The 13,507-nt window shown below is 36.7% G+C and overlaps 1 protein-coding gene and 1 long non-coding RNA gene across 4 annotated transcripts in view; one reads left to right on the top strand and one right to left on the bottom strand.

Moving 5' to 3' along the window:
• LOC106057250 (protein Wnt-6-like) overlaps positions 1-13,507 on the bottom strand; it is a 79,221-nt gene that overhangs the window by 57,238 nt on the left and 8,476 nt on the right. The gene's annotated exons all lie outside the window — the stretch shown is intronic.
• The window catches only part of LOC129923383 (uncharacterized), a 95,635-nt gene that overhangs the window by 38,302 nt on the left and 43,826 nt on the right, over positions 1-13,507 (top strand). The window contains exon 3 of the long non-coding RNA XR_008775343.1: positions 12,860-12,927. This is a non-coding gene — a long non-coding RNA (uncharacterized LOC129923383). The remainder of the gene's footprint in view (positions 1-12,859; positions 12,928-13,507) is intronic.

A 13,507-nucleotide genomic window follows, 5' to 3' on the forward strand; every position in this document is an offset into this window, starting at 1 on the left:
TTGAATGAAACTTAGAAATACTGTTTAATAATAAAACAATAAAATAAATAATATAAATAATATACAAATAAATAAAATAATAAAAATACGGCAAATGAAACTGTCGCACCCATCGTTTAGCCAATCACTGAGAAGATACACAAAGGTCCAATCCAAATGTTCTACTTATATGTCGCTGTTTATGACTTAGTTAAAGTCGAGACGGGACAGGGTGAGAAAGGGGTTATGAGAGAAAAAAAAAAAGGGGGGGGGGAAGGGTCAATCAAGCTATAAAAAAATTATTATTACTATTCTAAACTCGTCTACAAACATAGGTCCCTGGCATGGGTCACGTGACCTCGTGTTCCCGTTTTACCTTTCAGTGTTTACTGAGATTTATAATGGAAACAACGTCACATAAGGGAGAGAAATGGAAACGGCAAACAGAGAGAAAAGTTTTGTGGGGGAGAGGGATCTGTGGGAGAGGAAAAGGGGGGGGGTATAAATGATTGAAACAGGGCTTAGGATAGAGAGGCAAGAACGGGGCTGGGGGGGGGGAGTGCCGGACGTCGGGGGGGGGGGGATAAGGAAGAAGACATTCCAAACGTTGGGTTCAATTGATCCTCCGAAAGTTTACCCATCTTGATGACTGCTTAATGCTTTAGTTGACACTAGCCCCGTCTCTTTTTATGTCCATCGAAGAGCTCGCGTGTGTACCTTGAGGAACTTGAGTTTAAATCCTTGTTCATACACAAATCAAGTAATAGCCACTTCAAGACGGCAAGAAGGGAGAAGTAAAAAAAAAGGTTAGACTAAAGAATGCAGAGTGTTTAAAGTAGTTTGAAAAAATACAAGAATAAAAAAGAGTTACATTATGTAGATTGATAAAGAGATATAAACAGACGGGGTAGGCAGACAGGCAGATTAACAGACATGTAAGAAAAGTTTGAATTTTGTTCTGCTAGCTAGAGGGTCACAGGAAGTTATTGTACCTGAATGGCACATGATGTTGTGGTCCATGAGGGGCACATGATGTTGTGGTGCATTAGTGGTATAGGATGTTATTGTCTAAGAGCATATGATGTGTAATGATGTAACTGTCTATGGGGACAAAGAATGTTAAATGAGACATATAATTGTATTGTTTCAAATGGAATGGTAAAAGAGTCGATATTATAGAGTGTTTCATACAATTTTTTTAAAGGCGTAAATGAACCATTGTATTTTAAATTATTTATCTAACTTTGCGAAATTTAATAAAGAATGTCCTTAGATTTCGAAAATAAGAAGAATCTCATTTAAACAAACATAACACAGTATTTGGAGTCCCGTTTTGCTTTGAAAACTCGACTACATTCAGGGCCGAGTACAATGGAACTATTGCTGGCTTGTTTGCATGCTAACTTATTTCTTGGCTTGACTTTCTGTGCGGTTGGATATCCTCTTTGCCTCTTAGCAAAGGTGGACTTTAGGGCGAATACCCGATGGAACAGCACAGAGTGAGCCGGTGGGTCCGCCGACCAATGGACCACTTTGAATGACAGAAAGTCGGTCAATGAATCTATGTTTCCTCTCCGTGGTGATGGCTATTGATAAATACATTCTACAAAACTTTGATTTGGACACAATCATAAACAATGTGTTTCTAATTTTGTTCTTTCTCTTTTCACTCTTTCTCTCTCTCTCTCTCTCTCTCTCTCTATATATATATATATATATATATATATATATATATATATATATATATATATATATATATTTCTCTCTTCCTTTTTCTTCATCTTACTCTTTCTCCCTCCTCCTCCCTATTTAATTATAATTCTTACTTTTTATCTTTTCTCTTTCTCCCTTCCTCCGCCTTCTTCTCTCTCTCTCTCTCTCTCTGTCTTATCTCTATCGATATGTTTTGGGCTTTTTAAAAAAGAAATAGCCCATATATTGTTCATGTTTTATGTCTTACTCATTTAGTTATTTTAAATAATTTCAAAATCATGTAATAAAAGTTTGATATTCGAACGAAGAATGCGATAGTACAGAATTATTTTTTCAGATTTCATTTATGTAGAAATACAATACATAACGTCAACTAACGCGCGTATGAGTTCAGTTTTCGATGCTTTATCAAAGTTTATATATTATAACGACAGGTACGAATACCTATCAAATGGTACGCAAGATGTGGGCCGAAAGTAAGTAATGCCAGGGCTGACTTTGGCACCCAGTCCGCTCCTGACTCGTATACTGAAACAATGACATCTCCATGCAAAGAGCGATCGTATGCTAGTTCTTTCCAATCAAATATTTTGATTTAGCATTTATTTGGCGAGAACCTGATGATATCTTTATGTATCGCGTGGACTTATTTTTAGAACGCATTCTATTGATCTGCTGGGCTTAAAATAGTCGTTTAAGAAGTTTACTTATTCACGTGAACACCCCATGGGAGCATTGGGCTGCGACTACAGCTCCCCACCGAACTTGGTTCTAAGCAGCTTTCTTTATCTGCTCCCATGTCATTATAGTATGTTCACTGATGGCTGACCTCTTCTAGGTTAGCTTGGGCCTGCACACTTTCCTCTTTCCTTGTGGACTTTAAATCAAGAGCCTGCATTACAAATTCGGTACTTGGTTTTCGCAGCGTGTGTCCTAGCCAGCTCTTTTAATATCCTGGACTTTGGGTTTTTGCTTATATATGGCTCCTGCTGTCTTAGAAGACAATGGACGCTCCCGGATAAGTCTCTAATTTTGGGGGTTGGTTTTTGCTTATTATCTGGCATATTATTTGGTCCATTTTTTTAGTCGACATGTATCATCTTCGTCTACACTACACTATATGGAAGATTCTCATAATTCTTGCAATTTTAATAATGAAGCGAAATGTACAGTAAAATAAACATACGTTAATATTGGCCAACGAATAAGGTGTTATAAATAGTTAATTTGTTTTGGCAGCTAATTTTAATATAACTGATCGAAATAAAAAAAAACATAAATGTGTAAATAGTTATAACGGACTGTTTAGTAAAAGCTTTTATTTCGTACACAATGCATCTGTAGAGTGTCTGTAAACGCTTTCAGTGGAAACTGATTTTAGCAGATTACTTTGATAGCTAGAATGTGATCAGTGCTCCAGATAGCTTGAGCCTGTGTATCAACCCGGATGGACGATATCGCTTGTCCATCGCCAGTCTGTTTACGTTAAAATTCATGCGCAGTAATGCCGCTAAGCTCCCGCATGAACGCAGGCGACAACAGTGACTTAAGATATCAGAGTCTCCTGTGTCGTGGGGGTTGATCCCTACCTGGAGTAAGAACCCGCTGGAGTATACGTCTGAAGAAAAAAAAAACACACATACCATCAGACACCCCCAGCCTAAACATCAGCCTCGCTACCCAGAAGTCTTCGAACCACAGACGACATCTAAGTGTGTGTGTGTGTGCTAGGTTTCTTCCAACTTTGCCTCGAAGAACGTTTGGCGTGATTGTCATGTTGTGACCCTTGCCTTGTAAACACTGTTGTATCTCCCCCCCCCCCCCTCCTCTTGTGAGGGATGAACATATTTCATTTTCCCTTTGTGACAGCCTGGCTCCTTTTGACTTGAACATTGAAACCCCCCCCCCACCCCAGAAACTGTGTGATACTTTTGTTTCCCAGCGTCATCAAAACTCAGCGGCTTTTTGAGTTTATTTACTAAAGACTGGCCAGATTTCTTTTCAAGCCAGATCAAATTACATTTTCTTTTCTTCTGTTTTTAGTTCCCATGATTTATACGTCTACCCCAAACTGATAAATTATAGTTGAGATGCACGGGAAATAGACTTGCTATCAAGAACCAAACAAAACAAAAAGTTCTTGTAGATTGTCCATTTTTTGAACGTCATATGAATGGGTGTGAAGGGATATTGGTCCTTTCAACAAATGTTTATCGGGGTAGCATAAACCACCTTGCTACCTATCTGGAGGACTCGAGTTCAAAACTCGACTCGATCTGCGTTGTGTTTGCTGAGCGCCCGAGGGTGGCACGGAAACCTCAGATATACTCCTCCAATTGCTGCCATAGATCTCAATATTGCTAGGTTTAGCTCCCATTTTCCAATTAATTAACACTAATTGATTGACTATTTTTAAGTTGGAGGAAAAAAAAAGGTGTAAAAGAATCCACCCAGACAGACAGATGTATTGAGTTCATATAAGCTCTGTATAAAAATACTATTTAGCTATTGCTGGTGGAGCAGAAAGCTAAACTTTGTTTAAAATATTATTTACTTTTTTTTTGTAGTTAATCTTTGGAAATATTTACAAGGAAAAAAAAAAGGTTAATTTTTTTTATTTCACTCACTGAAAATACATGGACAAATTTTCCCAAGTCTGTGCAAAATGGGGACCGATTATGTTTTCTGATGTGACCCCAGATTTGACTTAGACTAAGTCCTTTTGACTCTCTGTTGTGCACGGGGCTGCAACAGCACTTTCCCATCTGACTTTGGGTCATTCCCTTCAGCTGGGACCATGTCCATCCTGACTTCATTGCGTCTTGGTCTACCTATCTTCTCCATGTTGGCTTTGGTCTTCCTGCCTTTCTCTTCCCCTGGGGGTTAAGTCTTTGGCCTGTTTTGCAACGTTTTCTGTTATTTTTCGAAATTTACGCCCATGTCCCTAGAAGAGAGTGAAGGGGGGGGGGGGGACAAAGCCTGGGGAGGCCTTAGAAGGGAGAAAATGGAAAGAGATGTGTCCCATCAGAAAACTCTAAACCTGAATCACTCTACTGCACGAACTGCGGCAAAGTTTGCTGTTAGGGAGTTGTAATGTTAAACTTCAGTAGATTCTATTCCGACTCAAGGAGACGCAATCACTATCGATGAACCAGGGGAAATCCATCGTCTCCTAGACTAGATTTATACAAATATAGGCCCTATAATTAATAGCTACTAATTCTTGTTTTTAACCGTCAATGCACATTAGCATTTTATAGATATTTTATTTGAGTTATCTGAGTGAAGAGTGAAGACTATTGTTTTCTTTGTATTAAATTGTCTAGCCCTTACACTCTTTCTTACTCTCTCTTTCTCTCTCTCTCTCTCCACTTTTCTCTCCCTCTCTGTCTATCTTCTCTGTCTTACCCTCCCTATCTAGTTCTAATTCTTGTTTTTTCTATTTTCTCTTTCTCCCTTCCTCCCTCTTCTTCTCTTTCTCTATCTCTCTCTCCCTCTATCTCTCCCCCTCTCTCTATCCCTCTCTCTATCTCTCCCCCCCCCTCTCTCTCTCTCGAGCTCTCTGTCTTCTTCCTAATGATTTTATGTATTTAGGCTTTAAAAAAAAAAGAAACAGCCCATATCTTAGTGTGTGGCCTTCTTTCATGTACACTCTTTTGTTTTCATTTTACGGAACAAAAAAAAACCTCGAAACATTTTGAAGTCTTTCAGTCTTTCATTGAGAGCTTGGTGTCTTGTCTAGAATGAGCTACTACCGACACAATGTCTATCCCTTGAGCACAGCGTCTCTGTGGTCGCGAATAGATCAAAACCTATCAACAAACAACCGTTGGAAGGAGATTGTGTGTCGGGGTTCATTTTCCAGATTTTGCAGTTTCGACAAAAGGAATAGCGCCTTGTTGACACCCGCCCTGTGGCAATAGGACAAGCTTATGAAATTTTGTAAATATTGCGTGCGTGTGTTGGGGTGTGGACTTGCGGGGCGGGGTGGGGGGGGGGGGAGGACTAAAGTGAAACGGAAAGCGTTTCGCAGATTAGACCTGACGTTGGTGACGGTGTGATATTGTTACAGTGCCGGGTGAGGGGCGCTAAAAGGTGCAAGAAGGGAAGGGGCGCGACGATCAACGCTAGATAAGGTTACCCCGGGGTTGTTAAGATATCCAATAGGATTGCGGGTAGTTATGCATTGTATGTGGGTCTCCCTTTGTCTACCTCCTCTAAATGGCTGTCTAACACGGTCGTCTGTCAACCATTGTTCAATAAGTGTAAAAAGTTTAGTGCCCCTTGTGGTCACAGCATACAAAGACGTCTTTCTTTTTTGGGGTCATGTGATGGAGACGTGAATAAAAGGGGCCGAACAACTTCAAGACTGATTCTGCAGTGAGAGCTGTTGGAGTTGGCCGAACAACTTCAAGACTGATTCTGCAGTGAGACTTTTTGGAGTTGGCCGAACAACTTCAAGACTGATTCTGCAGTGAGAGCTGTTGGAGTTGGCCGAACAACTTCAAGACTGATTCTGCAGTGAGACTTGTTGGAGCTGATGGAGGAGAGATGTTAAAAAAAACCAATGTCGCAGTTTAATCTTGATCTAGTAAGATCGGTAAAGGGTGTAGTGTGCGAGCCTTTCAAATGAAACAGTCGACGTTCCAATAGTAAGCTGCATTGTATCCTAAAGCCAAGCTATTTATTTACCATGTCTGTGATACACTGTATCATATCTAGGAAACTGTTTGCACTTTCAATGATACCATGCACCATCTCATTAATATACTGTATCCCGACTATATTTTCTTTATCCTAATACATAGTAAATTGTCTTTGTTACATTGTATCTTAATTAGGATAAAGTATACTCGATCTATTATGCAATTTATCATTCACCCTTTTTAAAATAATATTGACTTTAGTAAAGTAACATATACATATTAAACTCTACAGCGACGCAGCTCAGAATCATATTTCATACTCATGGGTCAAAGTCGCATCATAGCCAAAAAAAATTAATTCAATAAAATACGTATTTAAAAAGAAAAGAAAAATAATATGTCATTATAATTATAAATGTTTATATAAAAAGGGTCCAACTATATTATGTTAGTAATAAATCCATTTTTCTTTTCTTAGTAGTTTCTACACTCAAAGAGTCTACTTTTACTTATTGCGGCCCTCTCATTTTAGATGTTGAATAGAACAGTATCCTACTTAAAACAATGTTATTAACATAAATATTAGGATGTAACACAATGAATGGAATCCTCCCAAAAAAATGTACACCCCAATACACGGAGAAATACATTCATCGTTTTATTGCCTATTTTCTTCACTATGCGTCGGCGTTTCGACTCGGTGGAGGACAATATGTCGAGGGCCAAATGTGGCCCGCTGGATTCATTTTGAGCATACCTGGTCTAGACTAGCTTCATGCTGGGAGTGATATTAAAACTGATGAGGTGAAGAAAATAGTACGGAGAAAGAAGAAAACTGATAAGTCACAAGTTCGGTAAACTTTTTAAAGTATCTTCTGTTCTTCTGTGCACGAATCACGAGGCTGTGGTCGAGGGTCAGGCGACAGTCGTCTCTTCCCATCTGATCTATCAAATATTGACTGCCTGGTCTCGCTCATTTCTTAAGCCCCCCCCTCCTCCTGACGACCGACCTCCAGGAGACAGTGTCTATACACTGTCTTTTGAAATAGTAGCGAATCGTTGATAATGAGGATACACTAAAAAAAAAATACTTTTATAAAAATGGTACATCGTCAGTGAGGCGTGCCTGTCGAGAGGGTGGCAGGGCTAAAATAGAACGGGGTCATTTAAGTTTAAAATGACTTTTTTTTTTCTGTATTCCCCTAAAAGATACCACTTTCAAACCTTACGACCAATGGAGGCAACTGATGTAAAGCTCATCTGTTTCAATGGCCGACGGTTAACGAGGGTGTCATGTGGCCAGCATAACGACCAACCGCATTTATCCATTAGAGCTGGGTGGCCTCAGGAGCGACCTAAACATCCAGAAATTACAGTCTTAAATGGAATGAGAACTCAAGACCTCTCGGGTATAAATCCAGGCGATTTACCACTCAGCCACTACGATTTTTTAAAAATATATCTAGAAGTGGATGGTTTGAATGTGAGTGGTAATTCATGTTCGGCGCCCCACTAACATGAGCCCATTACGTTTCGGCGCCCCACTAACATGAGCCCATTACGTTTCGGCGCCCCATTCATTTCATGTTTTTATCCCACTTTGCATGTTTACTAAAAAAAATAATAATATTGCAAGCAAAGCCATGGTCGAGGGGTTTGCGCTGTGGACTGTCGTTACAATGGGTTGAAGTTCCGTTTCCTTCCCTTTAGTTTGACTAGGTTTTACTGTTAGGTCTATAAACCTATTGTAATAAACAAAAATGGGTCAGATCATTAAAATCATATAGGTTTGTAAGATAGAGGATAGAGGAGGAGGGCGCGATAGGGTAGAGAGACATTGGAAATCTCTTTAAGTTAAAACGCATTACATCTTATAGTACAGTATTTCCTTTGATACATTTGCTCCTCGGCAGAAAGTGATTACTGTTCAATACCATTGAATACATATATATGACTTGCCTGATACGGTAATACCTAGATCTAGTTGTGAATGGCATATTTACTATCATAGTCTAAGGGGAATAACTCAGGTAACCGAATTTAAAAAAACACGAACCATTTTGTCTTCTTCCGGTTTTGGAACTACAATAATAATAATATCCACTATTCTTTTGATTATTGCAATGCATTTGGTTTCTTCCGCCTAGTTCATTGTTTTTGTAAAAATGTAAGTAGTTCTCTTACTGTGAATATATTAGCAGTGGACCTAGTTCTTACGACATTCATTCACAGTTGACATGTGCATGGCCAAAAGATGAATCACGAAGTAGCCACAACATAGGTGTGCAGTTTGAACATCGGCTTTAATTAGGCTAACATCCTTCATTTCAAATAATCTATCTATCTATCTATCTATCTATCTATCTATCTATCTATCTATCTATCTATCTATCTATCTATCTATCTATCTATCTATCTATCTATCTATCTATCTATCTATCTATCTATCTATCTATCTATCTATCTATCTATTTATCTATCTATCTATCTATCTATCTATCTATCTATCTATCTATCTATCTATCTATCTATCATCTATCTATCTTTGTGCATGAGGAAATAAAATGGCATTCGTTCCTCTTACAAAGTGCAGGTTAGGTTTCTATTGGAATAAAAGTAATTCTGTAGCCGGGACAGTGAATAGAATGGATCTATCTATCTACCTATCTATATAAAGATATAAAGATATAAAATTTTAAATAAGGGTCGAATAACTCTTCGTAGTCAGTAAGTAAAAGCTGTCAAGAAGCACATAAAACGTTCTAGTTATAACTATAGAAACTTAAGTCCAAGATATGTTAGCTATTAGGCACTGTCTTGGTAACGGATGATTTAAGAGAGAGAAAGAGAGAGATAGAGAGAGCACATGAGAAAGGATGAAGGTGACTTGTTTGTAATGTTTGATAGTTTAATTTCAATGGGTTTTTTTTCTATACATTTTAATTGAATGGCTTTGTAATGTATACATGTCTTTCCGTGACAAGATGAAATTGTTGTTAAATTGATGAATGAAGTAATTCACATGACTACACGCAGACAGGTATTCAATATCAATTATCAAAAGTTACCTCTTTGTAATAGAACTGAAGGATATACTTTCAAATAATTTCTGTAACTATAGATCTACAAGTAATATCTCATTTTATTTTAGTCTAGTTTAGTTCTCTCTCTCTTTTTCTCTCTCTTTCTCTCTCTCTCTCTCTCTCTCTCTCTCTCTATCTATCTCTGTGTTCACAACAGTCACGCTGTACAGATCAATTCAAATTCCTTCTGTCCAACAACTTGTATAGGCTAGCCATTAACTATCGACATTGCCACCTTGACAATGGGTCCGCAGGGGACAGCAGTCGTCTTGTCCTAAAATAAATGAATGCCTCCTGTCACAACTATGCTGTAATTTGTTATAGATTAGAATGGAGTTGCTGTCCTTGACGTGCTTCTAGGTTCAGTGTTGCTTCAGAAATAAGAATTCATAAAATCATTGTAACAAAGTATCAAACTATCGACGAGTGTATACGAAATACTTGTATGCCTTTATGAAATGCATAACATATAAGAGTCTGAGCACTTACTAAACAAGATATTTCAAGTACGAAAATCCCAATTAAGTTTTATATGTTAAGAGTCCAGGATATTCACGATAAATATTGGATTCTAACAATGTCAAGGACGCAAGAATAATAATAATAATAATAATAATAATAATAATAATTAATAATAATAAAGGACTACGATGATGAACTTTGTTTCCCTATAACAAAACTCGAGCCTGGCAGCGCCAGAGAATGAATACTCGTTCGTTTCTAACATAATAATAATAATAATAATAATAATAATAATAATAAAGTTAGCAAACAAAATATAGGCTCAAGGCGCTGTGACAACTTTACAAACATAAACAGGAGAGCTCAAATGGGGAAATAATCTTAAAATGTTTTAAACAGATCTTAATGTCCTTTTTGAATGTAAAGAAGCATGTTGGTCCTGCACTTAAAAAAGCCCGCAGACCGTAGCTTTTAAGGGAGAAACGTGACATCACAAGAAGCGTTGAGTCCATTGAGCGCAGGGCTCTCTGGGGGACATATAGAGTGATTAGTTCGCTAAGGTACAAGGGGGCTATGTTAAAAGATCAATGCTATCAACAAAATAATACTATCTTTTTGTTTCAAGGGAGAGAGCTTAAATAGATTAATTTGACAGTGCTTAAAGGTTCACTAAATGTATCATATACGCATCTACCTTCTAAATTACCTAGCTCATCATCATCATCATCATCAAACTCCATTAGAGTGAGGGCTTGAGAGGCTCAAATCCTCTCTTGCAAAAGCCCTGGACAGAAACCCTGCTGTCTTGCGTAGTGCATAAATGTCGCCATACAGGTCGAGAATTTTGGGTTTCCCAGACCGGTCGAGACGGAGATCATCAAGTCTGGGGCAGTCAAACAGAATATGAGGCACGGTTTCCTCTTCTTCCCCGCAGCGGAGGCACCGTGAATCAAAATTTGGCCATAGCCGCGAGAAATATGAGCCAACAGGACAGTGGCCTGTCCTGTACTGTGCTATAATAGCTTGCTCAGGCCTGGACAGCCTCCACCACGGGGAAGTGCGGTCAGGGCGCCTCATGCGCTCCCAGACTCCACGGGCTTTTTAGGACTTGTCCTAGCACTCAAACCACTTTTCCATTTCTGTTTTTTTGTATTATAGCCTAGCTCATCAACATTTTCTATTCTTCCTGTGAACCGGACACAACTAAAACAAACAAACAAACAAACAAACAAACAAACTATATATTTAAAGTTTAATCGCCATCAATGCCAATCTCTAGTATCAGAACCAAATTAGCTAAGAAATGTAAAATGTATATATTCATTTCAAAATTGTAAATTTCAAATATCCACTAGGCCCACTAACACAATTCGTTCATATTATGTTCCAATTACATTCAATGTAACTAATAGCCATAGCTAAATCATAACAAACTTAATAGTAAAGCAGTATGCCAAATGTTAGACTAAGTAACAGCAGCGCCTGCAAATATTTATTGCCTTTTGGGTGAAACATGTAGTAAAAGAAAACTAATAAACCATTAAAAGACTTGGAGAGAAATTCAGATAAGTTTACAGATAGGATAGTGGACTTTATTCACAAGACTTTTTATAAGACATTTTGTTCATTATGTCACTGGGTGATGTCACAATGGTTTATAAAGTTGAGAAAACAAATAATACAAAATTAATGAAAACTCAAAAGAAAAGATAATAACATAAAAAACAACAACAATAAAACAAAATCAATAAGGTGATATTATATATGTAGCCTACAAATATTTCCTATATATAGAGATGATGTTAAATTTAAATAGACTTGTTGAATACACGGCCTCAATAACACCACTATTCGATGCATAGACGGGCACAGAGTCTAGCCATTTTTACTTTGAGAAATAAAAAAAAAAAGAAAAACATTGAAAAAAAAAAACAAAGCTTATAATGATTGAAGGGAAACCACGGTTCAATCGCTGCCAAACAATCTCAATATTACAAGGTTAATCTCCCCTTTTTGTATATAAACGAAATTAATTAATTATCATTATTTGATTAACTGATTTATTTTTTTTTAAATTGATTCATGTGTTGTTGTTGCTTATGAATAACTGTGCAGAGTTTCATCTAGATCGGAGAAAAGGTAGTGGGGGGTGGTGTAACAGAATCCACCTAGACATACAAACAAACAGACAAAGAGAAGGAGTGACTTAATATAAGCCTTGTAAAAAATAGCTTTTTAAAGTTTCAACATTATACAATTTCCAATTTTGGGGAAATTACACTTAAATTCATTTTGTTCGAAAGCATCAAATATGCGATCAAATATCGTCATAATTATATCAAATATCTAGTAATACTTCTTTAGGATGTTATCAGTTTAGGGGCAGTGTAGGGCCAATCTTAAAATATAAATCGTCCCCCACATTTTCACAAATAAGATAGGACCAGAACAAGTTACAAAAAATAAATAAATAAATAAAGATCTAAATGGACTGTGTTGCATTGCATTAATGTGTAAATCAAAATCAGACTTGGGGAGTGCTAGTCGAAGCAGATAAAAAATATCAATAGAAATATGCAAATAAATTAAATATCATGAGAAGCATTTGAAGATTGTTCGTTATTAGGATTTCATCTAAAATTTTAGTAGCTAGATACATTTTTTTTTTAAGAAAATGTGCTGATGACCTAATGATTTCACTAAGGTCAGGTTATAACTGCTCCAGAAGTGTTTCCCAAAAGTGACCGAATGACTTTTAACGCTCCATAATCTATATGTTTTTGTTTTTTTTTTGGTTGTAGTTTAATTAAAGATCATTTAAAAAAAAACCGTTTAGAAAGTGACAAAAAATCACAAGAATAATACTTAACAGTTTTATAATAATATACATTTTATAATGTGAATAAATATTACATTGTGACATTGTGTTCAAGATCAATTAGCAATGATTATATTTTTTTCTCCTTTGTATTTCAGATTCAATACACTTCAGAAATCACGGATTACATATTTCATGGATTATTGGATATTTTATTTTCCAATTGGTAAGTTCAACAGAAAACATAATAATTAGTTCTCATTTTTTTTTCTTCCATATAGATCTAGATTATTCTAGATAGATGACGAATATCTGAGACAGCCCAAACCCAAGTGTGTGTATGTTTCGGAATGTGTCCGAATCTTGTTATTTTTTTTTTATCTTCTCCTGTCCACGTGATACTAGGTCCGATAGCCTCTGTGTTTGAGTTGTGTGTGAGTGTGTGTAAGAGAGAGAATGTGTATTTGTGAGTGTTTAAATTTAAAGTGTTCTTGGGCAGAAAGGAAGAAAAATAGTGGGGGTTTTTTATTTGATAAATAAATATTATATAATAAATATTCAGATACCTAAAAACACTTATATAAATATTTAGATACGCAAGGACACTTATATAAATATTTAGATACGCAAGGACACTTATATAAATATTTAGATACATAAAAACACTTATATAAATATTTAGATACCTAAAAACACTTATATAAATATTTAGATACCTAAAAACACTTATATACATATTAATAAATATAAAAAGACGATTGAGATTTGCGTTTGGAAATTTAGAACTGATAGGTGTCCACAAAACA

Source organism: Biomphalaria glabrata, chromosome 16 (genome assembly GCF_947242115.1).
Source record: "Biomphalaria glabrata chromosome 16, xgBioGlab47.1, whole genome shotgun sequence".
Taxonomy (NCBI): domain Eukaryota; kingdom Metazoa; phylum Mollusca; class Gastropoda; family Planorbidae; genus Biomphalaria; species Biomphalaria glabrata.